A 5,362-nucleotide genomic window follows, 5' to 3' on the forward strand; every position below is an offset into this window, starting at 1 on the left:
GCCACCGGCAGTGCGGCCGCTCCTGCCCTGTTGCCGAGAGGAACGGCCAACCACAATGGGGTTAAGTTTATTTGTACACAGAAAAAGAGAGCGAGAGGGACCACCCAACGAGATCCCAACAAGCAATAGCCCTCCCTCTCTCCTCCCAGCACCATACCCCCCCCCCCCCCCTCAACATGCTCCTCTCGTTTACACTAAATGTCGCAGAATGCCCCCTCCCTCTTATTTTTTCGTCTTTCTCTCTCACTTTGGTGTCAGATTTATGACGTTCCATCGGCAACACATCTCTTAAATTACAGGTCTGAGCTTCCTCGGTCATGAAGGATGACATGACCTCAAGGAAGGCGCTTGGGTGACGTGTGATTTACGGGCTTTGTGCCTCATTGTATCTGTGGCTGGAGTCTTTTACTTTAATTGGTGGTACAATCACCAGATCCTTGTCTCTCCATCCTGGTGTCTCCTAAAGTTGGTCTCTTTGATTCTGTTGTTCGTGGGGTGAGATGGAATAATTGCTACTGAGATTCCTCATTCCAGCCTGATTGGGTGGATTTCTCACTCTTTAATTCTGATATCTACTTGCGTTCTATTGCAGTGATGATTGGGGCGGCAGCAGGTCCTGAGGGGTCTCCCCTGGTGAAACTGGTGATTGTGTCATGGCTGCGCAGAACATGCACCGCTGGCTTTCTTTTAAATCGTGTAGACATACCCGGGAATACCTGGCAAGGAGATGCAGGATGAGAAGACTGGTGGAGGTGGTGTGATGTTCTGATGAATAATCTACTGGGGGAACCTTGGATCCTGCATTTGTGTGGACAGAACCTAAAGGTGGTCGCCGGTCACATAACCTTGTTCTCTTATGGCAGCGACCTTTCTCGGCAGGTATCCCTGCTGGTACTAAAGAAGTAAAGAGGTGTGATTTATTCCTCTGTGATTCATTAAACTGGCCCACATGATCCGCTTTTGGCTCCTGGTCTTCTGTTTCTAGTCCTGAGTAGCTAGTGGTTTTTCTGATGTCCAACTATGAAATATAATTCAAGATGGCAGCGTAATCAACCCCAGCTTCTGCATTTCAGGTCATTCCCCAATATGGCCTCATGCGCCGTAAACAATAAAAGTACAGATTATCATGTTTGTTCAGTGTTTTGTATTTGCCTTGTACCACGATTTGAATAAACAGATTTAATAGAACGACTTTCTATTAAAGATTTTGTTCCAGTGTGAGATGAAGCAAAATGATTTTTATGAATCATTAGCTGGGGTGGCGATAGTTGTGGAGGGCGCTGCTGTTTAGCTCCCATGAATTGTGCCCTCCATTCTAAACTCTGCTTTATGGTCCCTCTCTAGCTGTGCTGACCAAAAGCCCCCCTCTCTGTCTCTTATGGTTCCTGGGCGTCGCACTCTCTCAGTTCAAGGCGCATGTGACTGATGCAGATCTTATGTATTTGAAGCTCGGTATCTTAACGTTGTCTCCATCAAATTGTTTTGCGTGTTCTTATGGAATGGCCTGTGCAGCTGACTTGAAAGTGCAGACTCCTGACTTTTGTTCTTAACATGATCAGAGGAAATAGAACTGACATAACATTTTTGTAAAAGTTCAGCTGGATGCCGCTCCGGGTGCTGCTGAGCGGTTCTCGCAGGCCCGCAGTGAGCGCCGAGGCGCCGTGGCCTCCTCCAAGATGAAGATGCCAATGTTTATGACCTGCCGGTTAAACACGTGTGAGTGGCAGTTACCGTAAGTAGCGTAAGTGTGCTGGCACTTGGGAAGGCCTAGGGGAGTGTAAATTGTGGAGACAGCGATATAAATATGCTGCTGGAGAGCGTCCAAATGTCTCTGCCACCGGCTTCAGATGGAGACGGGGAGAGGTGGGCGGCCGGCCGCTCTTTCCGGCCTGTTAAAAAAAAAAAAAAAAAAAAGAGGGAGAGAGACGGGGGTCAGGCTGACTGACCAAATGACAAGCAGGGGAGGAGAAGAAACAGGACCGGCAGCGCAAGATGCAACTAGCAGCATTTAGTCTGGCTGTTTGTGTGTGTGTGTGTGTGTGCGTGCGCGCTTGCTGGGTGGGGGGTTGTCCGCAGCATTAAACATGGTGAGACTGGCTGGGCCACCCAAGTGGCAAAAAAAAAAAAAAAAAGCTACATGTTTGCTGGTGACCCCTACACATTAACAGAACACTTCCTCAATTTGTCTTCTGTGTTCTTGAGGCACAAACGAATTTCGTCTTTCCTTGCCTGCACCCCCCCCCCCCCCCCCAACCTTTTCACCCAGTTTAGTGGACCCCCCCCCCAACCTCTCCTCTCTCATCACACCCACCTTCAACACATTGACAAGTCTGACAAAGTTGCTCCCTAACAGAGGTGGTCTGTCTCATAGCTCTAATGAACAGTTGGTTATGGAATAAATCCTTCAGTGTCTTCATAAAAAGACTTTTTCTTGACAGAACTGCATAATAAGTATTTTGCCGTTATCTAATAAGCGTTGGCAGAAGGTGGCCATACCAAGTGCTGGTTCGCTTACTGGCACTGACGAGCTGTTGACGTCCACAGACCTCCCATAAACACAGCGACCGTGATGTTCCAATAAAAAAGAAATAAAGTGTCATCTGTAATTCCACACCACCTCCAGTGCGACTTCTGCGTCTGCTCAGTCGTGGTTCTGCGCGCAACATCTCTGACATTCGCAGGGACAGTCGCTCGTCACGCGATGCCATCCTGGAACTTTTTAAGGTGACTTGGGCAACATCGCTGCTCAACGTGTTCCATATGCTGCTATCAGTCCAACACCGGGCCATGTAATATCCACGAATGAACAGATAAATATCAGGAGCTCTGGGAAAACAAAGAGGTCCCATTTCTGTCGCACCACCTGCTAGTTTCGCTCATACGAAAGCCACAAACAAAGACGCTTGGAAGGGAGAGAAAGACTTAAGAAGAAGAAAAAAAAAAAACTTTTTTTTTTTTTGGAGGGAGCTATTCATTACTATGACAAAAGAGGAAAGAAATACATTATCATAATTAATCTTATCTGAAGCTGTGTGTGGTGGGTCCATCCCTATTGGGAGCGCCTGAGCCGCACAATGGCAACATGTACACATCATTGTGTTACAAAGCACTTTGGGGGCTAAGAATATTTAAGCTTTGTAAACATTGGCCAAACAAGCGCTGAATGTTGGCTTGTGGGCACCATCTCCCCGTGTCTTCTGACACATCTGAATGGACGGCCATGGCCTTCCTGCTGATTACCTTGCATATCATTAGCAAGAAATGCCTGGAACGTCGCGGCCCTGGATGGGGAAACATTTTAAGTGCGGGTGCTTATGAAATATTGAACCGATAACAATATATATTTAATTTAATTAGTGTATTTTAAAGGTACAATGATTCCGTGTATATATTGCAGCGTAGTTGTAATACTCACATAATTTTAATTAATACATTTACCTTTAAATAGATGTCATTTTAATTAAGAAAAATATTTCAACGCAGAAAAAAAAGCTCAACGCAAATCTGTATGTTTTGCACAGAGCCCTGATGGTAGTTTTGGCGAGACGTGAAACTCAGTTCACAGAGTGCATTTCCCGGCCTGAGACACGGCATTGTATACAACAGCACTGAATCCCGAGGGCATTGTTTCTCTCTTTCTTTTCTCTTTTTTTTCTTTTTTTAATGTCGGTTTGAATCCAATTGGGATCTTGGAAAAGCAAATTCTGAGTTTCAGCGCCCTATCTGTACCCGCGTCTGACGTCTGCCTGCATGCTTGAGAAATAAATGCAAGACTGCAGGCTTACAATAAATAAACAGGCATCCCCTCCGCTGTCGTGTGAAGGGCTAGAGGGTGAGCAGGGCTGGTTCCATCCCTGAGTGATTACACACACACACACACACACAAAACCCGGACGGAATGGGTGGTTTATGTTTAGGGGTATTGGTGGGGCTGTGATGGCAGATTTCTGGACAGCGCATGGTCATCTCTCCGGTTTATTTATCCAAGGCCTCTGGACCTCGGATCAGACCTCCCTCAGTTTGTTAGGCTTAAAGGGGCCCCCTACCGCACACAGCAATTCCTCACATTCCACTTGAGCTCTCATTTCCAGCTGCCGTCTCCCTCATCGAATTAAACACGTTTTGGGAATGTGGCGCGGCCTTGCCGCCGTGCCAAACGCATGCCCTGTCCACCAGTATTAATGCGGGCTCGTCGCAGAGCGTCCTGGTCCAGTGCAAAATGACAGTGTTGGCCCGGCTGTCAGCGGAGAAAGTTGTACAGTATGTGGGAGATGCAAAATTATTGTGTATTTGTGGTTAAATGTATATCAGATTTCCCTTAATGTCGGGGTGTCCTGTTGTAATTACATCTAGTAATTAAGGTGTAACAAAAAGTGTATTGCACGTTAGAATTAAATATGTTTCAGGCCGATATTATCCATAAAAGCTGCCTAATCAATATATAACATGTACGTCTAACTTATGATTATGAACTTATGACCTCCATAACTGTGCAGGGAGTCCTGGAAATAAAAGAAGTTGATATTGACCCTGTTGTGTGTTTGTGGCTTTGTGTTTTCTGTGAAGTACGAGTGTGTGAATCTGGGTACTTTAGGTTTGGCTCTTTTTTTTTCCAGAGCTGTATAGAATACTAATAAATTAAGGTAAACTCTGCTCATAAATTATTAGTGATGCCAGTCAACTATAAGTCCTTTGTACTGTGTGTGTACGGCTCACCATATATGGCTATATAGTAACACTGCACTAACTTGTAGGGGCTACATACTTATACACACACACACACACACACACATAAACACGTTGCATTTTACATTGTATAATTATAATAATTATGCATAATTATTAAGCCCTCATCAAACCGTCCCACACATCTTCACTCCTAGAAGGCTGAGGAAAAGGCCCTGATCTGATCTGATCTGTTTCATTCTATTATTTTTTTTTTTTTTTTTTTTGTGTGTGTGATGAGTTTTAGATGAATGAGTTCACTCCAGATGTTTCGACGGCGAATTCCGCAGTTCGGCGCTCGCTCGCGCGCACGTGGCGTTTCTGCGTTCCGACCCGTTATCTGCGCCGAACGGGGTTTATACGGGATGTTGGGGGGGGGGCAGTTGGTGGGTTTTAAATTTTTTTTAATTTTTTTTATTTCATTTTATTTATTTTTGCACTGAAGGAGCTCCTCTCTCCGACGCCCCCATCTGCTCCCCCTCCCTCCCTCCCTCCATCCCTCCCTCCCTCCCTCCCGTGATTTGAAGGGCCGCCTGGGTGGTCTCCCTCTCTCTCCACTTTGGCGAGCTGTTGCTTAGCAGCTAATAATAGGAGATGTTTGCAAAGTAATTTGCCTCTTCCTCGGCCAATGAGAACC

This window comes from Denticeps clupeoides, chromosome 4, assembly GCF_900700375.1.
Source record: "Denticeps clupeoides chromosome 4, fDenClu1.1, whole genome shotgun sequence".
Lineage (NCBI taxonomy): Eukaryota > Metazoa > Chordata > Actinopteri > Clupeiformes > Denticipitidae > Denticeps > Denticeps clupeoides.